This window comes from Nomascus leucogenys, chromosome 6, assembly GCF_006542625.1.
Source record: "Nomascus leucogenys isolate Asia chromosome 6, Asia_NLE_v1, whole genome shotgun sequence".
NCBI lineage: Eukaryota > Metazoa > Chordata > Mammalia > Primates > Hylobatidae > Nomascus > Nomascus leucogenys.
The window spans coordinates 115,210,818-115,235,635 of record NC_044386.1 but is presented as its reverse complement, the minus strand read 5'-3'; positions in this window follow the sequence as shown (position 1 = coordinate 115,235,635).

Sequence of the window (24,818 nt, the reverse complement as noted above, 5' to 3'; positions counted from 1 at the left end):
GAGCTGTAGGGAGAACAGATAGTGGACAAGTAGCAATCTCTGCCACAAGTTATGAGAAAAATAAACAGGCAATATGGAACCCATGTAATGCGAGGGTATTCACATTTAACTTGCTCCATCTTCTCTATTTTTAAGAGCAATTTCATCTTAAAAACAAACACCAATTGCATGGAAATAAAAACACCTCCTCTCCTAGTCAGTACAGAGATAAATCTCTCAGATTGTACCTGCAGCCGTTCTTCTTTCTCTACATTATTTGCCACTTCCTAGAAACTTCCATCAGTAAAACCTCACCTGTTGACCTGCTGTAATTCCCAAGATAATAACTGATCTGATGTTAGTTTTATTTTGACAACTTTTACAGATGCATCTTTATCCTAACGAGTAGGTTGTTTTGAAATCACAGTGTAGGTTGGATTAAAGTTCGTCCCGTGAGTAGAAGATTTTAACATCGGATATGAAGTTGACTATGTGCTTAAAATTGGGGGCAGGAGAGAGCAAGGCTCATGGGCTGTTTGAGCCCTGTTCCTCCTGTGTGCCTGCTGCATCTGTGAGCTCTGTACAGAAAGTTCTGCCGTGCTGCCAGTCCCTCACCCGGGCATTTTTCTGAAGTGGTTGAGCTTCAGGACATCGTTCTTTCATTTCCTTGGATAAATGAACTTTATCTCACAGACACCAGAGCAGGTTTGAGTTGCTTGCACTCTTCAGGCATCTTCCAACTGACCCCTGAGCCCCAACACATCTGGCCAGTTCAGACTGACCCTTCCAGTCTATTCACATTCTGTAAGATTTCTCATCCTCCAAGCTCGATAAATAGCCGAATGTTCCCTCATGGTAACAAACCAAGATGCTTATCCATGAAAAGCACAGAACTGAAATCCAGTATCCCACAATCAGTTATCTAATGGTTCGTCCTAACCTCTGTGTCCTCTTTTGGATTACTACGTCAGTGGGAAGCAGGAACACTGAGGAGAGAGGGGAGCAGAGGAGAAAGAATAGAAATTAGCAAATGAACAAAGACAGAAAATCTGGGGATGTTCCATGGTCAGGATGGGAAAGTACACACACCAAGCCACCTTGAAACTATATTTTCTGTGCATCCGTGATCCTCTACTACTGGTCAATTTCTTTTTGCTGTTTTTCTTATTGTTTGAGTCCTATGATGGGTTTATAATAAAATAAAATCCTAAGGATCTAGGAATGAGGTAAGTCTAGTTCACTGCTGATAGCCCATTGTCTAGAATAGTATCTAGCATTTAGTAATACCCAATGAGATACTTGTTGGTTGATCAACTAATGATTTAGATATTGTAAGTATATATTCTTCTATTTAAATTTAAAATTAATATGCACATACTTCTTATAATTAAGTGAGTTCTCATCCCACTGGGTAAGTGACAGTGCACCAATGGCTGCAGAGCTCCTCTTCTGATTTGTTACTGTTTACACCAGCTTGGTATGAAAAGCTTTTATTTCCCTGCAGAATTTTGTGTGAACAAACTGCATGTCTATAAAATTGTGCGTGGGTGAGTGTGTGCCTGTAAGGTGTTAAGACGTTATTTATAGAAGAAAGATTCTTCACCCTCAATTCTAGGGGACCAAAAAGTCAAGAAACAGCACAGTCTGTCTCTGTATATGTTCCCAGGAGTTGTCAATAAGTTTTATAAACCAAATGAGATTGAAATACATTAACTCCCTAGGAAAAAAAGCTCATGATGAATGCTGTTAGAATGGTAGTAGCTACCCCGCTTCCTAAAACTGAATTTTTAAATATAAGGAATTCTTAAACGGGATTACTCTACTTTCATAACTAGGTATAAGAACATGTATTTATATTGAAAATAGGCATTATTTATATATCATGCCATATAAGACCATTTTAAAATCGTGAAACAGCTGTATTAAAAGTTAGGCATCATAAAACTTAAGGATGTATACATATTTTAAGCACTGCATTGTATTTCTAAATTTTGCTAGGCCTGAGGAGGTTGAGAAAAACATCCACTTATATTGTCATTAACTATAATGATTTTCTAAAATTATTTTTGTCAAATAATAGCTTTTTTAAAAAAAGGCAAAAGTTTTGCTTGTAATTAGTCAACAAAGATGGAGAATAAGCCAAAAATCTTAAGATGTCCTCAAAACCGACGTATCTCTTTTGAAACCCCAGTAGGGAAGGGAATAAAACAATGTCAATCACGCAGGAACAGGAAACAATAGCTCTGGACACCGTATCTGGAGAAACACTATTAGGGCCCAGTGGAATCCAAGCCTTTCTCCACCTGGTCTGCCATATTTTCCTAAAAACTCTCACTGTAAAGACCATCTAAAAGGCCAATGTTAGGATCCACCAGTTTTCCCAGGAGGAGCAACCACACATTAGTAGAGGATTGTCAGAAAAGCTGGCTTGCAAGATTAGGGCTAACCCTAAGAGAATGGCTCATGGAACACATAGGTGTCCAGTCTTGGATGCCATGACTATTCCCAGTGCAGAATATGATGCCTGAAGCATAATTTAAGCTTAATCGTTTTTAAATGAGTGACTTAGCAAAAGTCGTATAGACCTAGGGAAGGGCACTACAGTAGGAGTCATTGAGGCAACTAAAGGTCTCTGGGTAGCAGGGGAGACTAATGGCTAAGCTGTGAAGACAAGGAGATGCTAAACCATAATAATGAAATAACACAGGCGTTTTTCTCCCCACATGGCTCTGAAGATGGCAGGTTTAGATGATGGGACAGTGTTTCCCTCAAAAGTCATCTGTGGCCTCAGATCCCTTCCATCTTGTTGAACTACTCTCTCTTGGGATGCCATCTTCATCTGGGTGGCAGGTGCTGGGTCCCTGCTCTGAACACAGTCCACATCTTACCCTGACAGCAGGGGAGAGAGAGAAAGGAGGAGCACATCTCCCTCCTTTAAGGTCAAGACCTGGAAGTGGCACACAAAACTCTTACTTCTATTAGAGACTGCATCTAGTCATCAAAGAGCATAAGAAATCTCATCTCAAGTGGGAGGTCATGGGCCAGGAAAATGTCCATTTCTGTAGAAGAAGAGGGGGACTGGATGAGGGCAAAGAGTGGGGGTGGCTATCTAGCAGTCAACTGAGGTGGGGAACAGGCTATGGGGGACCAGGCAGTCTTGACTGTGGAGTCAAGTCTCACTCTCTTCTCTCTGAGGCCCATCTCCAGCATGACAACCAGGTGCCCATGTGGACATCGCCTTGGCCATGAGCTGTAGGGTCCATGGACTGACGATTCCACCTGTTCCTAAGAAAATTTCCTGTGGGACGGCATCCATTTAATTGAAGCTGGCTACTCCTGAGAAGTGAACGCATTGTTTAAAACTTCAGCACTGTTTCTGCTTTTTTTTTTTTTTTTTTTGGCCTTTTGAGGAAACAGTCTTGACATTAGAATTCTGAAAATGAAATAAACACTCTAGTCAGTTCTTTTCCATTCACTTACATTTGAGAGAGTTGGCTGTCAAGCTAAAAGGCACTAATGTATTCTCCTCACTCCAAATACATCAAAGAAAGAATGAAAAGATACTGCAAGTAAAGTTTTCAAAGCTTTTTCCTTCTTTTTTTCCTTTTTTTTTTTTTCAAGCTGGCTATTTAATGGAAATGACTACTGTGTAGCCCATAGATTATCCTTATTAAAAAAAAAAGGGGGGGAAATCCATTTGATGCTTTGTAAAGAGTAACTTCCAAGTACTTTTAATCCAGGTGCTTCATAAAGGTGATACTCCAGGTTACTGCTTTTAAGACAGGAAGTCCTTACTGGAATGTGGGTGCTGCCTTAATGCCAGGTAAATGCAACTCAGCCCAGGCTCTGCTGAGAAAATGTCTTAACCTTCTTAGCAGGCAGCATTGGTCACTATTACTATTCACACTTTCATCTTCTTAATGTATGCTTTCTTTAAACTTGTATATTTGAATTTTGTGGGAAAAAAATGCCTCATCACACTGGGACTACTATCTATACAGAGAGATTTTTATCCACGAAGATTTCCTTCTGTTGTTTTCCAAGGCCTGGCCTTCACCCCCACCTCAGCAATGCATTTGCACATTGTCCACGGGCTAACAGACATCTGCTATCTTCCTTATGAACTGCTGAGAGCTTGACATGTCCAGGCAGATAGTGATGAGTCAATGAGGTTCTAGCTAGCTTAGGGGCCACCTCAGGCTTTCTTTGCTTGATGCTACAGACTCTACCCAAAGAGTGCCTGAGAATCATTTCAACTTGGCTCCCACTGCGGTGAGTGGGGTTGCACAGAACCATCTCCTATTCCTCAAAGTCTTATGGGCTTTTTAAGCCATGTCAGAAAAAAAATCATTTTTTGTTTGTTTGTTTGTTTGTTTTGAGATGGAGTCTCTCAGGCTGGAGTGCAGTGGCACCATCTCGGCTCACTACAGCCTCCACCTCCCAGGTTCAAGTGATTCTCCTGCCTCAGCCTCACGATCAGCTGGAACTACAATCATGTGCCACCACACCCGGCTAATTTTTGTATTTTTACAAAAGGTTTACCATGTCAGCCCCGCTGGTCCGAACTCCTGACCTCAAGTGATCTGCCCATCTTGGCCTCACAGAGTGCTAAGATTACATACCCGACCACCATACCCGACCTCGTATTCATTTCTCTATTGCTGCCGTAACAAAATGCTATGATTTTAGCACCTTAGAAGGAGACATGTATTATCTCACAGTTCTGCAGGCCAGAGGTCCATGTGGACTCGGCTGGTTTCTTGGCTCTGGGGCTATCAGGTAAAAATCAAGATGCCCACTGGCTGAATTCTTATCCAGAGGCTCTGAAAACCAGCTTCTAAGCTGACTCACGTTGTTGGCAGAATGCAGCTCCCTGCAGTTCTCAGCCAATCCCTTCGGTCTCTGAATAAGCAATGGTCTTCCACTTGGCATCTTTTCAACCTCTCATTCTGCAGTATCTCTCTGTCTCCAGCTAGAGAAAATTCTCCACTCTGAAGGACTCATGTAGTAAAATCAGACCCATTCAGATAATCCGGGATAATCTTCCTATTTTAAGGTCCATAACCTTAATTACATCTGCAAAGTCCCTTTGGCCATGTAGTGTAGCATAGTTACAGGCTCTAGGGATTAGAGTATGAATCTTTGGGGCGATTCTACCGTTCACGGGGGCTGGACTATAGGTAATAGAATGCAGATCTCATTCTCTAAACTGAGAAGGTGCACCCAGTCATGGCAAGAATTGGCGGGGGGGGCCAGAGTGATGGCAGTCAGATCATCTACCTGAATTCTAGGGCAAGAGGAGACCCAGAATGAGCAAGAATGGCTGTTGACCCCTGCTCAGTTATTGTTGGAAAATGGACAAGATCGTAAATGGGTGCGGTCAAATCTGCTTGGCGGTAGTCCTGAACTTAAATCTTTACATGTATTTTGTTTTTTTCATTTAATTATTTGCTGTACGATTAGTTAGTTATTCTGCTAGCTAGGTTCTAGTTGGTTATTAACACGCTCATTTATTTATCATCATACATTATTACGAAGAATTGAGTGGCCTGCAATAAATAGATACAGTAAAATAGACATGATAGCAACAATAATACATCAGCAGAAAACTTCCCTAGGAATATACAAATATCAATGAAGGATTGCATATCAAGTAGCTCATAAATGCCATTTATAATCTTTAGACTTTGGGGGCTGAGTTGAATGGGACATGATTGTTGTCCTGTGGCATTATGCCGATATACTATGACACATGAATATGATTTTGTTGGAAAAAACAAAGCAGTTTTCCAAGAAGTGCCTGCAATCATTCACAACTGTCGTCTCATCCTTTCTCAGACTCCAGGACAAACTCTATTCCAAGGCCTTCAGAAGACACATCGTGATTGTCACAAGTCCGATAGTGAGACACAGATAGACCAAAGTCAATGCAGAGAAGTCCATCTTCTGTCTGAAACTCTCTTCTGGGACTTCCTTTGTATTCAGGGACAGTCCCCATTGGGCATGATTCCTTGGCAGGAAGCACATCCAGCCAACCTCTGGGGCTAAAGGGGCCAGATATATCCTCTCCCTGTCAGCTGGCAACTGAAGAGTGCATTTCCAAAGCTTGGCCAAGCAATGCTCTTACCTGGGGTTCTAGAGTGTAGGGCATTATTCATGCAGGAGCAGCAGGAATGGGGTTGTAGTTGACCCTTGCTGCCAGTGGTGTGGAAGGTCCAGTCAGGAGGGCCCAAAAAACATGTTGTTCCTGCTGAACTGATTGTTCCTGCCTCAGTTCCTGCCTATTTCCCAAGCCTGGCTCTCCCGCCTTCACATTGGTTTGTGAGCTAACTGAGATCACTGCAATACATTCCCTTCCTGCTTAAGTTAGCCAGTATTCGTTTATTATGCTTGCCACCAAGGACCTCACCTGATACACCATTTGTTGCCTCTCAATGCTTGCTCTGCCTGGCTCTTACTGTCAGAGATGTATGAGAAAATGAAGAATGTTAAAGAATTTTTTATGCTAAATACTGAAGAATGCTAAATAAAGGACTTAAGAAGGAACTAACAACAGCCACTTTGCAACAACATCTCATCATCTTTAGCAGGGAGAATAACAGTAACAGAGCAACGGCCCAGGCAAAACAGCCAAATGATCCAATATCCTGCAGAAATCACCAGCCAGACAGGGGACTCCACAAAGAAAGCGGCACAAAGTCACAAGTCGGGAACTTAAGAAGTAAGTGGTCGTTTGGGCTTCACAAGTTCATTAGGTAAAGGAAAACGGCATCTGTGCAAACACAGGCTAGTCTTAGATCCCTTGAATCATGTAGCTTTTGTTTTCCTAGTGGCACAGCCCTCTGTGCTGCATAGAGTGACATGAATTACCAAGTGCAAACCTTCTTTAGATGTCAACAATTCAATTCTGATATTGTGTATTATTGCTGCATAATTTTAGATAGACAGATTTTTGGTATGGCTGTAAATAATCAGATATGTTTACCCTTAAGGAAATGAAAAAGTGATATAAAAGGGGGTATTGGTATTCCAGCCTAGGCAACACCTTTTTGTCTCTTTCCTTCTCCCCCAGTTAGGGACACTAGATGTCTCCTTTAAAGAACAAACAAACAAATTCTGTTTGTCTATTTTCAGACTACTTTAGGATGCAAAAATTCTCCCATGTTGCTCATTTTAGAGGCTCCATGTCTAGTAAAGATAAAGGCTAAATTGATATCTGCCTTTTTGGTAAGACAATCCCAAAACTGCAGGATGTTGGGATTTTTATAAAACGTGAGGCTGCACATCTCAACCATCATGTTCTTGTGCATTTGGCTCTCCTATCCATGGGACCCATCTTTGTCAAGTTTTAACACCTTTGCTATAGACTACGGCTGCCTTTAGTTCCTGAGTTTACCATCTACTGTTCCTCTAGGTTTATGATTTTCAACAGTTGCTAAACATCAATGATTTTATCCCAGTCACTGTCAAATTTGCTGTTAAGTGGGCCTGAGACTTCTGTTCATGTTCCAACACCTTTGGGTAGAGAAGTATTGGAATAGCAGTATTCTCAATTACAAATCCAGACCATTGTCCTGGCATCCTATTCAAACAAGGGGTCCTTGCAGAGACAGAATCAGGAGTGCTGCTCCCCATTAGAGCAGGTAAGGGACATGCCCAGCTAATGCGTGATAAAACAGAATTAACTCCTAATGAAACAAAGTTGCTGGTTAGTCCTACTGTAGAGACTTTACAGACTGCCTCAGAAAGTTGGGTAAGATCAGAACCGGGAAATGACATCTGACGTTACCTAACATTAGTTTTCACAATATCCAACAGCCAAGCCTTCAAGGAAGGAAACTCCAAAGTAGTCTGACAATCCCCAAAAAAAGCCCCTTATTAACTTAACATCTGTCCTTTCACCAAATTACCCATCTGGATCACTGGCATTCTCCTCTGAGCCAGTTCTCATCTAAGTTGACCCAGTATTTGCTCTTTCCCTTTCTCTTCCATCCCTATCTCTATTTCAGGGCATTTCTCTCTTGACCTTCAGCTCAGACCAGCCTCTTTGAGTGACTCCATTTGAACTCCCAAGGTAAAGCACCTTTCAGCTTTCAATACATCCTCCTAAGGCTCTGGCCCCTGCAACTGGTCCCCTCTCTACTGAACCAGCTCCCCAGCCCTGTAATAAAAGTTAAGAGAGGCAGTAGAGCATGCTGTTAAAATTTTGACTTGGAGTTACACTCTCCTGGATTTGAAATGTGGGTCTGATTAACATTACCTGTGTCCTTGAGCAGATTATTCATAAGTCTACCCCTCAGAAATGAGAATGACAAGAATCCCAACACATGGGATTGTCATGTGGCTTCAATTAAGCTGTGTACTTAAAATAAGTGCTCAATAAATATCAGCCAATTTTAATAGCTATTACTTACAGTCAGAAACAGTGACCTCTGAAATGCCTTCCCACAGTAATGTAACCTCTCAGAGGAAGTATCTCTTACTTCCCTGCCCAAAGGAAGAGGACATTTCAAAGACTAAGAAATGTGTTTTTCTAGTTGCCCACAAAAAAATGGCTCTACAGTAAGCTTGTAGCCCATGGGCCAAATCCTTTGAGAGTGATGGTGGTGGTCCAAGGGACATTTGGTCAAGACTTGCATCATGATTTATTGTTTTAAAACTGCGTTATTCTGTCTACCTCTGAAGCCAGATGTTGCAAAGAGTATAGAAAGTGAGAGAGGATAGCAGGGGATAGCTCATGCAGGATCTTATCAATTACTTATCTTTATCCCAAGAATAAGAAGACAACGATGAAAGCTTTTAAGCTGGAGAGTGACGTGATGAAATTTGTACTTTCATCACTTGTACCACAAAATGAAACACAGATTGCAGGAGGCAAGAATGGATGCCAGGCCCCTTGGACTTGGGTAATGGCAATAAAGATAAAGACACGTGCGTGGATTCCAGAGATATTTAGAGGTTGAAATCAACAGGGTTTGGTTATAGTTTGCATATGAGAAAGTGAGAGAGAAGGAGTTGTCAAGGATGACAATCTGGATTGAGTAACAAACTGGAAAGGTCATGGTGTGTCATCTACTGTAGGAGGATGAGTTTTCTTTAGCTTTGTTTTGTGTGCGAGAAGGATTATAAGCTATGTCTTGAATGTATTGAATTTTAGATTCTTGAGGCACACTCAGGTGAAGATAAAATGCAGGAAGTTAGTCATAACTAGTTTGGAATAACAGACGTTGGTGGAGGTAGTGTAATATTTCTCATGGTGAAACATGAGACTGCTAGTTCTCCCATAAATGTTTGTTCTTTTCTTATTCTATTGTGTAACAAATTGCAATAAATGTCCATGAATTTCTTCCCTTCCTATCCAGAGGTAGAGTGTAGTTCTCTACCCTCTGAATCAGGGTTAGCCTTTTCGGCCAATGGGACATCAACAAATGTGACTCAAGCAAAGGCTTGAAAATATTTGACACATTGGAGCTTGCCCCTTTAGATTATATAGCAGGTTCTTTAATAACATCATTTTGTTCAACATCATCTCATTACAACATTGATGAGAAAATAACATCAATTACTGGCCAGGGCCACTGTCTATGTTGAGTTTACACATTCTCCCCATGTCTGCATGAGTTTCCTCCAGATACTCCGGTTTCCTCCACATCCCCAAGGACGTGCACATTAGGTTCATTGGTACGTCATCATGGTCCCAGTCTGAGTGAGCATGGGTGTGTGTGAATGTGCCTCGTGATGGAATGGCATCCTGTGTGGGGTGTGGGATCTCACTTTGCTCCCTGAGCTGCCAGGACCCTGAACTTGAATAATTGGGTAAATAATTAACTTACTTACTTAACTAACTAACTTACTTGGGTAAATAGTTACTTACTTATATTTATTAATCTTTCTTAAATGCTTGTATAGTTCACATTAGTTTTAATGTTTAATATTATAACTGTTTTGGTCTTTATCTAGCAGTTTGGTGGTGGTTTTGTGACCAGAAACATGCTATAGGAGCTTAACTCCTTCATATCAATTAGCCTATAGTAATAGCCTTATATCATTAGCCTGCAGTAATTGATATAAGCAAAAGTTAAGTTCCTATAGTATATTGCTACACTGTGGTAAAACTGGTTTCCTTATACATTGTTTTGCTTGAAGTTACAGTAACCTATTGAGGACAATGTTAAGTGGGGACTTGCTGTACCTGCAGCCCTGAAAGCACGGTGTAATGGGTCCCAGGTAGCCCACTGGAGGATGAGAACCCACATGGAGGTGAGCCAAGCCAAAAAACAGCCTTCCAACCACCACACTTGTATGCGAAGCTGCCCTGCCAGCTGACCTTGACCCATGAGCAGGGCCAACTGAAGTCAGGCACACTAGGCCAGAGCAAATAATTGCCTCCCTGACCCAGAGAGCTATGTGCTAAATAAAATGATTGTTATTTGCACCACTGAATTTTGGGGTGACTTGTTTCATAGAAAAAGCTAACTTATATACAGAATAATAAAATCTTTCCTTTTAAGCTAGACAGTTTTTCTAGACTCTCTTGCAGCTAGCCTTGGCCAAGGAGATATAAAGGAACTTGCCAGCTGCTGGGAAATTTTCTGAAAAGTTGGCTGGTACAACCTCTGCTATATGATCTCTCTCCTTTCACCCCTTTATCTGTCACCTGAGCTGCACCTGTGATAACTGAAACTCTAGTCATCAATCTAAATCAAAAGAACAAGGGCACATTCTATGCATGTAGCCTTGTGAGCCAGGAGAAGCCTGTGTCACTGAAGACTTCATGGAAAAGTATCCCACCTTAGTGCTAGGCTTCCTGCCTCCATACTTTAACGTGAGGAAGAAATCATTAACTCCTGTCTTCTTTAAGTCACTATTATTTGGGGCCCATTTTACTTACAAGTGAACCCTAAGCCTAAGAGTTATACCTATTATCAAAGCACTAGACACACAAAGTTAGAATGCTCTCATCAATCCACACATCCTGCCCTTGGATAATCACTGAGGCATCAGCAATTTATAGTTTCAAATCAGTCATGTTTGCTTTTTCTTATATTCTCTTTGTAAAAATAATATGGCCTTGGCCCTGTGTGAACACTTATATACATTGCTATGTGAACATTTGAACAGTGCTTTACTATTTCATGGTGCTCTTTTACCGTGTTTCTTGGAAAGAAGTGTTTTCTAAACTGCTGGTTAAAACCTATTTGTGAGTTGTAAAATAAAATTACTGGATAACAATTTTATATTTAATGAAATAAAAGAGGATAGAACAGAAACGAATGGGAGAGAATGGAAAATATCAGAGTCAATCACATGTAGTATGCTTGGTTTTCTTTCTTGAAATTGTCTCATTCATATATATGTGTGTACCAGGTTCTCCTGTAAAATGCATTTTTTTTTAAATTTAGGTGATAATCAAAAGACGTGAGAAACAGTTCTGTAGAATGCATCTGCTATTTTCCTCTACTCGTTACCTATCCTTTTTGTATTAGTCCATCTTCACACTGCTGATAAAGACATACCCAAGACTGGGTAATTTATAAGGAAAAAGAGGTTTAATGGATTCACAGTTCCACGTGACTAGGGAGGCCTCACAATCATGGTGAAAGGCAAAAGGCACGTCTTACATGGTGGCAGACAAGAGAGAATATGAGAGCCAAGCAGAAAGGGAAACCCCTTGTAAAAACATCCGATCTTGTGAGATTTATTCACTACCACAAGAACAGCATGGGGGAACTCTCCCCATATTCAATTATCTCCCATTAGGTCTGGGTCCCTCCTGCAACACAGGGGAATTATGGGGGCTACAATTCAAGATGAGATTTGGGTGGGAAACAGCCAAATCATATCACCTCTTTTTCACCAATGTCACCCAAAATTTCCATGGGGGAACCACCCTCCCTCACTGGTACTTCACTGAGAGAGGAAAGCATATGGCTTGGGTCTGGACAGGTAGCTTGTCACATCGCTTTGGCCAAAATAATTGGTCTGGGAAGGAAGAGTCCCTGTAATTTCCACTAGGTTCAAACTTTTGCTAGGCAAAAGAATGCATTTCTTTCCAGGAGTTCTGAGGTTTTGAAAATGGAGTGTTGTCCCAACAGGTGCTGGAGAGGATGTGGAGAAATAGGAACACTTTTACACTGTTGGTGGGACTGTAAACTAGTTCAACCATTGTTGAAGTCAGTGTGGCGGTTCCTCAGGGATCTAGAACTAGAAATACCATTTGACCCAGCCATCCCATTACTGGGTATATACCCAAAGGGTTATAAATCATGCTGCTATAAAAACACATGCACACGTATGTTTATTGCAGCACTATTCACAATAGCAAAGACTTGGAACCAGGTCAAATGTCCAACAATGATAGACTAGATTAAGAAAACGTAGCACATATACACCATGGAATACTATGCAGCCATAAAAAATGATGAGTTCATGTCCTTTGTAGGGACATGGATGAAGCTGGAAACCATCATTCTCAGCAAACTATCGCAAGGACAAAAAACCAAACACCGCATATTCTCACTCATAGATGGGAATTGAACAATGAGAACACATGGACACAGAAAGGGGAACATCACACACCAGGGCCTGTTGTGGGGTGGGGGGAGGGGGGAGGGATAGCATTAGGAGATATACCTAATGTTAAATGATGAGTTACTGGGTGCAGCACACCAACATGGCACATGTATACATATGTAACAAACCTGCACGTTGTGCACATGTACCCTAAAACTTAAAGTATAATAAAAAAAAAAAGAAAAAAAGCATAATCCCAGCACTTTGGGAGGCTGAGGCAGGCGAATCACGAGGTCGACAGATCGAGACCACGGTGAAACCCCGTCTCTACTGAAAATACAAAAAAAAAAAATTAGCCGGGCGTGGTGGCAGGCACCTGTAGTCCCAGCTACTCAGAGAGGCTGAGGCAGGAGAATGGCGTGAACCCGGGAGGCGGAGCTTGCAGTGAGCCGAGATTGCGCCACTGCACTCCAGCCTGGGCGACAGAGCGAGACTCCGTCTCAAAAAAAAAAAAAAAAAAAGAAAATGGAGTGTTTTCCTGCCCTTCCCGCTCCACTCTCCAGGGGCAGCTGCTAAGAGTTAAAATGTGAACCTGCAGTGGTTGTTGGCACCAGTGTACCACCACCAAGGCAGAGGCTGCCTGTGGGTGGAGTCAACTCAAAAGAAAGTGTGGCTGAGGGATGGGCATAGTGAATATGAGCCCTGGCACTACAATTTGAGCTCCCGCATCTGGCCATGCCTCAGGACAACCTGACTCTGGAATATTAATTCTGTCAGCCAAAACTTCCCTTTTGCACTCAGTCCAAGTTGATTTGGATTTCTGTCACTTGCAATCAAGAGTCGTCACTACTACAGTCTCATTTGATGGCAGGAGGATATAATTCATGTATTATTTTAAAGGGGGAAACTGAAGCTTACAATAATTAAATAACATTACCAATATTACCAGATAATAGAAACAGAACTTGAATTCATGTCTTCCCACTCCAGAGCTCATATACTCTGCTATATATGACCTCACATAGACACAGCATTAATAGGCATCTTTGACAGATGAAAACAATTGAGGCTTCATGACTAAAACATGGAAAAGCACTTCTGGAGGCAAAGCATTAGTGTCATCTGGCCTTGTGAAGCAACGCAGGCACCTAATAAACCCATGTCAAGCTTTATTTCTTTCCTGGGAGTTTGAAGTATCTTAAGGAGATAAGATTTACAGACTTCATAGGGTGAAGAAACGAAACTGTAACTCTCATCATTTTGTTCTTTCAGACTCCCCCAAGTCTTTGACACAGTCTCCTTACACACTTCCCTGCTGCAAAGCTGCATTTTCAAATGGCCAAACATTTACAATCGTCACCACTAACTTTTAAAAATTGAGATATAATTTACATGCCATACACCTCGCTTTTCAAAATGTACAAATTAATGGTTTTAATATAATCACAAGGTTATGCAACTAAGTCCAGAACATTTTCATCAGCCCCAAAATAAATTCATACCCATTAGGAGTCATTCCCCTCCTTCCTCTTGTCTTTAGTAGGATGGCCATCAGCTCCAGGCCAAGGCAGGTGTTTAAGCCCTAACCCTTCATCATCAGGTCCTGTGCCTATCAAATGTCCTTCTGTCTTGATGGTCTCCAACACTCTCAGAACCCGGAAACCTTCTCTTTGCTTCAGGAAACCCAAAGGCCGTCAAAGACCCCTCATCTTCCATTTGCCTCTGAAAGCATCCATGCCTTCCCCTCTTTGATATTCATCCCCTCAGTCCGTATAGATCAGAAAATACAAGTTGGTAACCTGTAAGTGAAACTTACGGAAATATGCTTTCAGCTTGCACAATTTTACGTTTTGTTATTTCATGGACTTAACATGTTAAAATTAGAAGTTTTCACATACACATCTAGATTCTCATTTGTATTAAAAACTGGAAAGATCTGGGAGCCAGCCTATGTGCTCACGTGGGAATATCCTTTTAGAATGGGAGACTCCAGGCTGGTCCTCCACAGTCCTCCTCACTCCCTTCTGCGTTGCACTGGCCCTGCATCTCTCATGGAAATATCTGTGCTTTTGATTGTAGTCTATACTTGCAATGACAGATGCTGCTATGTGTTCACTACACCATGTCCCTTTCCTTTTTGGGCACAAAGCTAGGCTACATGTTGCCAGACTCCCTTGCAGTTAGATGAGAGCCATGGGACTAGATTCTAGATGATAGAATGAGGGCAGGAGTGATGTCACCCCATGTAGCCTTGGTCCATAAAAACCTCCTGTGGACTCTTCCATGCCCTCTTTCATCTACTGGCTGGATATAAAGGTCTCTGGGTAGGCAGAAAATGGTGGTAATTCAAGACAAAATAAACCCAAGCCCTATGCAGTGGTGTGTATCTGTGGTTGCACTGCTTGGAAGGCTCAGGTCGGTGAATCCAGGAGTTTGAGTCCAGTCTAGGCCACATAGTGAGGTCCTGTCTCTTAAAAGAAACAAGGAAGAAGAGAAGAGGAAGAGGAAGAAGAAAGAAGAAGAAGAAGAAGAAAGAAGAAGAAGAAGAAGAAAGAAGAAGAAGAAGAAGAAGAAGAAGAAGAAGAAGAAGAAGAAGAAGAAGAAGAAGAAGGAGGAGGAGGAGGAGGAGGAGGAAGAGGAGGAGGAGGAGGAGGAGGAGGAGATAGAGGAGAAGGAGATGGAAGAGGAGGAGATGGAGGAGGAGGAGATGGAGGAGGAGGAGATGGAGGAGGAGGAGATGGAGGAGGAGGAGGAGATGGAGGAGGAGGAGATGGAGGAGGAGGAGATGGAGGAGGAGGAGATGGAGGAGGAGGAGGAGATGGAGGAGGAGGAGATGGAGCAGGAGGAGGAGGAGATGGAGGAGGAGGGAGGAAGGAGGAAGAAGGAAGAAAGAGGAAAAGGAGGAGGAGAAAGGAGTAAAAAGGAAAGAGGAAGAGGAAGGAAGAGGAAGAAAGAAGGAAGAAGGAAAGAGTAGGAGAAGGAGGGAGGAGGGAAGAAGAAAGAAGGAAGGAAGGAGAGGAAGTAGAAGCAGCAGGCTGAGTCTGGCGGAGTAGAGCAGAGCTCCCCTATTGACTGCATTTGAATTATGAGGTGAGGAAGAATAACTTGGCTTTATGTTAAGCCACTGCAACCTTTGAGGTGCTCGCTACAGCCCTTAACCTATTTAACAAATACAATTTCCAAACCACAATCTATATTGGGATCATCTTTTGGGTAGGATGGTTCCCCAATTTTTCTCTGCAACACCCAAAATCTATTTCCAATACCCACCCAAACACTGAAAACAGAAGCTATGCCCTCAGGAGAGAGAGAACAAAAAATTAATTTCATTCTTTTTTTCATGAGATGATTGTAATATAGGGTGGAGGGTGAGCAGATCATTAATGCATCGTCCTGCTACCCCTTATCAACACGTGTTCATCCCAGCTGGCACATAATGAGCAGTCATGATGAGCCAGGCATCTGTTATCCTATTTGTTTCTGACAAGAGCCCTTTTAGGAAGGGACTACCCCAATTTCAAAGGTAAGAACAATGAAGCTCAGAAAGGCTTTGCAGCTTGTCCAAAATCACACATCTAGCTGGTCATTTGCAGAGCCTGGTCTACCTGTGCTCGCCTGCCTGTCCTGAGCATCCTTCCAGAGACCAGCACACTAATTTACAATGTGATTATAAAACAGCTTCAGCTATACAATGTGTTGCTGCCACTTCAGACCAAATATGGGATTTTTTAAATGGGATCTATAGGACCTTCATTGGAAAAATAATGAATAATCTTATTCCATTACTAGAGCAGGACGGCTTTGGAGGGAGCCATATTGTGGCAGGGAAGTCTGTTGGGACTCTTCTCTGTGTCTTGCCTAGGCCCTTCAGGGGCACCCCTTGCCCATGACACCAATGCACCTCACCAGGGATTAGTGTCAGCATTCAGATTCTATCATGGGCTCACTCCAGAGAATTTCTAAACATAGCTCTCTAAGTGTTCTAATTTCAAATACCGTGTGATCTGGCTTCAAAATTATTTCCTTATCTCTAAAATGGAGACACAAGACTGCAGTGAGGAACAAATCGAATGTACCAGTGCATTAGTTATTGATTGAGGCATAACAAATCACTCCGGAATTTAATGGCCTAAAATATTTATTTCTTCTTTTAGCGTTTCAGTGAGTCAGGACTCCAGGTGTGGTTAAGCTGAGTCCTCTGGCTCTGGGGGTTTCATAAGGCTGCAATCAAGATATGGGCTGAAGCTACCATCATCAGAAGGCTCTCTTGGGAAGGCCCTGTTTCCTAGCTCATTCCCACAGTTGTGGGAAGAATTCAGTTCTGCCCAGTCTGTGAGACAGGGGCCTTAGTTCCTCATGAGCTAAGGCCTGGAGCACTCGCTCAGTTCCTTGTCACATCTGCCCATGCACAGAGCATCTCACACCATGCCAGTTAGATTCATCAGAGCAAAAAAGCCAAAAATAGCCAGAGAGAAGACAGAAATTACAGCCTTTTGTAATCCAATCTCATAAATGACATTCTATCACTTTTGCCATATTCTAGTTGTTAGAGGCAAATCACTAGATCTAGCCCACATTCAAAAGGAGATTATACAAGAGTGTGGATACCAGTGGGTGGGGATCACTGTGAGCCCTCTTAGAAACTGCCTACCACACTGTGCAAATTCATTATTCTCAAGCACTCAATAAATGGTAATAGCAAATACTATTACTGTTATTATTATTATTATTGATGATGATTATAAAAATATTATAAGACAACAGGTATTTTTGAACCCAGCCAGATTACCTGGGTTAAAATCTCTCCTTAGCCTTTCATTTGCTATGTGACTTCGAACAAGTTACATAACCTCTCTCTCCCTCAGTTCCTCATTGGTAAAATCGAGGTAATAATAGGCTTTATCTCATAGGGTTCTTGTGAAGGTTAAATGACAAGAGACAAGTAAAGTGCTTAAAACAAGTGAAGTAGCTTAAAACTATACCATGGTAAACATTTAATATATATTAGTGAACACTGAGATTACTAATTTTATTATTTCTCTGCCTCTTGCTTAGGGCAACTCAATTGGTCAACTATTGTCACAATAATGCTGCAGAACAAACACCCTCAAAATCTCAGGGCATAAAACAGTGACCATTTATCTCTTGTTGGTGGGGCATCTCGGGTCCTGTGCCTCTCATCCTCCTATTGGAACCTGTAGTCAGCCAGGACATGTTTTTCTCATGACAATGGTAGAAGCCCACGAGACAAGCCCCACTGCAAAGGCTCACTTCAAGCCCTTGTCTGAGTCACAGCTGCCAACAACCCAAACTAAGTCACACGGCCAAACCCAAAACCAGGTGTGAAATATATGCTTCCTGTTGGAGAAACTGCAAAGTTATATGGGTTTTAGGGAGCGGAATATGGATAGGAAGGATGTGAAAAATTGGGGCCAGAGGTTCAATCTTCTATATATACCCATCTTACACTTTTGGAAGCGAATGGTAGAAGTAATAACGTCTGAAATGTGGTAGCGGAGAATAGAGAGATAGGCAGAGGGAAATAAACATATACCAAGTATTTGCTAAGCTGAACACTATCTAGGTTTATTTCAGCATCACAACTCCTTATCTATGTATACAGCTGACCCTTGACTGATTTTTTTTAAATGAAACATACAAACTTTATTGAACAAAAGTAACAGGTAAAGTCAAACAGGCACTTACATTAAGAGAAAAACTGACTGGAAAAATTTTGTCTTAAACATCTTACAGTAACCTACTTGCAGCTGTATTTAACTTGCAGTTGTATTTAAGCTACAGCACTTTACTTGTCTCTTGTCATTTAACCTTCACAAGAACCCTATGAGATAAAGCCTATTATTACCTCAATTTTACCAGTGAGGAACCAAGCTCTATTGCTGTGAAGAATACAGCTCATGCACAGATATGGATGAAAGATTCGTACATTTCTCAAATATTCACTGAATACTACCTTATATACATATATACATTAAATTTGAAAAAGATTTGACAATTCCCAGATACACTTCATTTTTGTTGATCTTTTGGAAGAGGTTGTCTAAAGAGAAGAATATGTGGTTCTGGCTCATGAATCATGTCATGAACCCATCCTAGACTCCGTTGGACACCAAGTCTCCTCTACTCCTCTTCAGATGTCAGATAAGTCGTCAGACGAGTCTACGCTTGATCGACTGTGTACACAGATAAGGAGTTGTGATGCTGAAATGATCCCATCCACAGGGGATGGGATCTAAGACCTCCAAGGATACCAATCCACGGATTCTCAAGACCATTATATAAAATAATGTAGTATTTGCATATAACCTACAGACATCCCCCCTTATACTTTAACATCTCTAGATTACTTATACCTTATACAGTGTAAACACTGTGTAAATCATTGTTATACTGTATTGATTTTTATTTGTATCATTTTTTGATTTTCTGTTTCTTTTTTTGGTTATTTTCAATCTGCCGTTGAATCTGGGGAAGTGGAACCCACAGATGTGGAAGGTCAACTGTACTATCTTCATTGTTTAATTTGAGAAACTGAGGCATAGAACATTGTCTGTGGCTTACCTGAATCTAGTTTTCTTCTTACCACCCCACCCACTCTGTGGGATGCTTGATCATGTATAGATATGGTCACTGGGGAGGGAACTTGGGGCTGGGACTGGCCTTCACAAGGCAACTGGTCTTGATCTCCACTACACGAGGGAGGTCTTTATTTCTAGATGGCCACAGTTTTAACAGTTAGAGGGAAGATCAGAGATTACCGTCCACCCCTCTCATTAGCTAAAGAAACTGAATTTCAGAAAACAGAAGGCACCAAATGAGTGGGTGATAAAACCAGGGTTGGAAACTCATCTCTGGAGCTCCAGGGCTTTTTCCAGTTTCTCCAACTGCTCCTCAGCGTAGGGCTCTGATCCCTGTCTAAATGCAAATTTCGCTGGGAAGAGGGCTTCATTGGACCTTTGTATTGAATGTGATTAACAGTGGAAAGCAGAGTCTGCAAATATTTAAGTACCTGAGGAATAAAGATTGGCCCCAGGAAAGGTACGACTCTGCCCGCCTCCTGCTGAACCTGCTTGCTGTAAGTGACTATCCAAAGACCTTAATCAGCACTCAGGTACAGATGTGACCACGGCTTCCTCTAAGTTAACTATAGAAGGGGAGCTCTGGAGGTACCATAGAGATCCCCTCCCTGGGAACAGAGGTTTAAAAGGCTCGTCTAGAGTCGCACCACGAATCAGAGACAAAGGAAAGATTATCTTTCATTTCTATGATCTTCAGGGCAATGTCATGTCTCTATACCCATTCAGGCAGTATTTGGACCACCCTTTCCCAAGTGCACAAGACAGTCGCTGTCCTGCTTGTTGAACCTGTAGACCACGTTTATCTCCAAATGAGCCTTTAAAAGCAGCCACAGGTGTTCTCAAAAAGGGAGTGGGTGAAGGAATCTACTTAAGACTCATAACCCTAACAGTCACTGATGGTTTTTTTCTCCCGATTTAATTACATTGCAGGAAATATTTGGCTAAGACTCGGCTACTTATGATGTCTACATAAATAACAGGATCAGGTAGGTTTCAGTTCACTCTTCTCTTGACTCTACTTTTACTTCTAGAATCATATTACTTTTCAGCCAGGCTCAGTGGCTCAAGCCTGTAATCCCAGCACTTTGGGAGGCCGAGGTGGGCAGATCACTCGAGGCCGGGAGCTGGAGACCAGCCTGGCCAACATCGCAAAACCCCATCTCTACTGAAAATACAAAAATTAGCCAGACGTGGTAGTGCACACCTGTAATCCCAGCTACTTGGGAGGATGTGAGGCACGAGAATCACTTGAACCTGGGAAGGCAGAGATGGCAGTGAGCCGAGATCATGCCACTGCACTCCATCCTGGGCAACAGAGCAAGGCTGTCCAAAAAAAAAAAAAAAAAAGGAAGAGGAATATAACTTTTCCTGTCTCATTTGTAATGTGATAGCAAAATAAGTGACAAGGTTTAATTGTCTCTGGAAGAAAAGCTTTTAAAAATGTATTCTGTAATACGCAACGTATTTAGAGCTTACGATAAGCAATTTCTCTCAGGAGGAAGTTTTTCAAGGAAAAAAAAAGTGACTCTAAAAGTAATTTCAGCAGCAAAGTAGATTAAATATCCACCATATTAGTCACAGAGCATTAGATGGAATTGAATTGACTGAGCAGAGGTCAAAGAGTGGCTGAAGTTTTTAACCCACCAGAGGAGCAATAAAATCCAGCCATACTTAAAATCATTAACTTTAAACCCTTTGATATGAGATCCAAAACCTCACTGCTCATACTAGGAACTTCCAAATGCCATGCCTGGTAAAAGAATAAATCTCTTCAAAAGATCTACATTTCATGAAATACTTTAAGGGGAGTAGAAAGCAACAGAAAGAAACGGGAGTTTCCAGGTTTCTCCAAAAAATATATATTTCTGCAAGGCTTATTAAACAAACAAATTTCTGTCCCATCCTCCAAAACATTCTCAGGCCAGTGTGCTCCAACTGAATGTAATCTGTCAAAGACTTAAAGTTGATTTCTGGAAAGAAAGGCAAACCTCATGGGTGTGACCTTTCTCCTTTCCCTTCCCTTCTCTCAGCCCTAGCAAAGGTCTGAATCCTCATGGCCACCTCTTGGGAGGTCCTGAACTCATACCTGAGGGGCAGTGGCTTCAGGGTTCTTTGGTTTTGTTGTGCTGTTTTATTTGTAACAACGTCAAACTGGCTACAAGTCACCTAAAAAGACACACTATGTGAGAAATCTAAGACCTACAGCGCCCTTGCACAGTCAGAAGGAAAGTAGCTTGAAGTAAGTCTCTGAACTTAGAAGTTGATCAGTAGAGACAACTCAAAATTGAAGCAATGGCTGGCAAGTAATTAAACATACGGGAGAAAGGGTCTCATATTGTCAAGCTAATTCCTAAATAACAGACAGTGAAGGACAAAAGATAATGCACCTTTCCTGACCATTGAACAACTTCTCTATTCTTTCCTCCATTTGAAACTAGTTTGCTCGTCATTGCTAAGTGCACTGAGTTCTGTATCCATCAGTTAACAAAATCAGTTTTTGTATCTCTATTAAGGGTGCAAGCAGTGTGTCAGTAAATAATGTGATGTCCTCTTTACAGGTGGTTATAGGAAAGAATGAAATGCTGATTTTAGGGGGAAATTTTGCTTTTCATTACCATTGTATTTGTAAATAAACTAAAATTGTTTGTTCCTGAGAAAGCAGGTAGTTGATAGGATTTCCTGAGTGCTCAGACTAATGTATATTTGGAATAATGTTTTAGGAAAAAAATGTGTCTGGTAGGGCACAGTGGCTCACGACTATAATCCCAGCACTTTGGGGGCTGAGGCAGGTGGATCACTTGAGGCCAGGAGCTCAAGACTTGCCTGGCCAACATGGCAAAACCCCATCTCTACCGAAAAAAAAAAAAAAAAATTAGCCGGGTGTGGTAGCACATGCCTGTAATCCCAGCTACTCCAGAGGCTAAGGCAGGAGAATTGCTTAAACCTGGGAGACAGAGGTTGCAGTGAGCCAAGATCGCGCCATTGCACTCCAGCCTGGGAGACAAGAAAAGAATCCGTCTCGGATTGAAAACAAAAAAAAGAAAAAAAATGTGTCCAATAAAGACAAATGTATGTGAATTTGAGTGATGAGAACTACAGCATTTTAAAAGATAGTGAGCATTACATCGCTGAGCAGCAGTAAAAGTTCAACTTTTGACAACATGAGGAGAAACAGGATCTCCAAACACTAAGAGTTGGATCAGGAACAGACACATCCCCACGTGGGTTTAGCTGCTCTTGCACAGGCCAAAGAACCACCACTAAGCCTTGAGGTTGGGCAGAACCATGTACAATTAGGAAGCTACTCTGGAATGTGAGAAAGCCTGTATTATAATTCAACTGAGAAGCACTTATATTGAGAAAGGACAGTCCTGTGAAAAGTTAGGAGACCTAAACAAGCCTGTATGTATAAACAAGCCTATGTGTATGTGTCTGTGTATGCATTTATGACATATATGGCATCTGTGAGGGTTTTTCTAAAACTTTAGTAGGAAGCCAGGCACAGTGGCTCACTCCTGTAATTCCAGCACTCTGGGAGGCCGAGGCAGGCGGATCATCTGAGGTTAGGAGTTCAAGACCACCCTGGCCAACACAGTGAAACCCCGTCTCTACTAAGAATACAAAAATCAGCTGGGCATGGTGACTGTAGTCCCAGCTACTCGGGAGGCTGAGGCAGAATTGCTTGAACCTGGGAGGTGGGGGCTGCAGTGAGCCGAGATAGCACCACTGCACTCCAGCCTGGGCAACACAGTGAGACTGTCTCAAAAAAATAAATAAAATAAAACTTTAGTAGGAGAGCTTTAGGAAGGGAATTGCATAGATTATTCACCACTCGTTGTCTGTGTGAGTTTGTACAACCGGCTTCACTTTCTCCCGCCTCATTTTATGTGTCTGTTAGATGCAGGTCATAGCAACAGTTCTAATATTATGCGGTTATTGCAAAGATTCACTGAATTAATACATGTAGGCATTAGAGCAATACTTGGTACATAAAAGTATTTAAATATTTGCTTTGATTATTGCTTTTTTAAAACATAAGTAGTGAATGCACATGGTACAAAATTTAAAAGGTATGAATCGATACACGGTGAAAAATAAGTTAACTTTCTATCACTATCCCCTGGACTCTCAGTTCTCTTCCCTCAGGCAGTCATGCTTACCAGATTTTCATGTAAACTTTTAGAGATATTATATACATGTAATATGTTCATGTTGATACTTTAAAGAAAATCAGTGGTGGAACACTCTGCACATCATTCTGCACTTTGCTTATTTCACTTAATATCCATTTTGAAGATATTTTCATATCAGTTCTTATAGGAACAGACCTGCTCATTTCCATAGCAATATATGGTATTTTATTAAATATAAGTGCCCTGATTTATTAAGCAGTTCCCCTTGGACGTACATGTAGATTATTCCAATCTTTTCTGTCATAAACAATGTTTCAGTGTGCACACGTAAATAGACATCTCTGCGCATATGTATGTTTATATCTGTAGGAAAAATGCCTACAAGAGAAATTACTGGGTCAAAGAATATGTACATGCCTGATCTTGACAAAACTGTTCAACTGCCTGAAAGGAGATCTTCAGATGTGCATGGTACTTTGTCCAGTTAAATTACATTGCAAACAAAAGATATTTCATGTCATAACTGTTTTGAGAGTTGGAGTCTTATTCTGTCACCTAGGCTGGAGTACAGTAGCACAAACATAGCTCACTGCATCCTCGACCTCCTTGGCTCAAGCCATCCTCCCTCTTCAGCCTCCTAAGTAGCTGGGACTGTAGTCATGCATCACCATGCATGGCTAACTTTTAAATTTTTGGTAGAGATTGGGGTCTCGCTATGTTGCCCAGACTGGTCTCAAACTCATGGCCTCAAGCAATTCTTCTGCCCCAACCTGTAGAGTCAGTGGGATTACAGGTGTGAGCCACTGTACCTCGCCTCATATAACAATTTTTAAAGGAAGAAATCTATCTGCCATCCAATATCACTTGATGCAAAATGGCTTATAGTTTTAAAAAGATTATTTGTGATTATTTTTTACTAAGTCATCTTCTTCTCCAGAAGTTATACAGCTAATGAAGTAAATTTGCTCAGTCTGGATACCTATGGTAGATTGTGTGTCTGTACAATTTACCCTGATCGCATTATAAAAATAGAATTTAGGGCTGGAAGTCAACAGAGAAATTATTTCTCCAATCCTCTCATCTGACAGATGAGAACTCCAGGGACACCTGATTTAGTTATGTACCCATGGTGAGATGTGGCACCAGAGGCAGGGAAAGGCCTAGAAGTCGGGGGCCCTCATTCAGGGTCAGGCCTCCCTCTCCACACTTGTCTCTCCCCAAATTGCAGAATCTGGGTACCCCATGAAGCCCAAATCAGAAGACAAGAAGCAACGTTCAAACTTATATAAGAGTAATTTTTTATAATTAGGCAGGGATCGGGGTGGCGATGGTGGATAAAGACTGCAGTTCACATATCTTTGTGTCTAACTGGGATAGCGAGGAAATAAATAAGGTCCTCTGTAAATTACGTCTAACAACAAATATTCAGGACATCAAAAGTTGTATCAATAAAATCAACACTCCTATGGTTCTTCTCTGATGAGGTATGCAAAACTATCTCTTTATGTCTTTTATATCTTTAGACATACGAAATGTTTCATTCCCAGAGGGGTTGTACATGTAGTTTTCTGAAGAATAAAAGATTTTTCTTGAG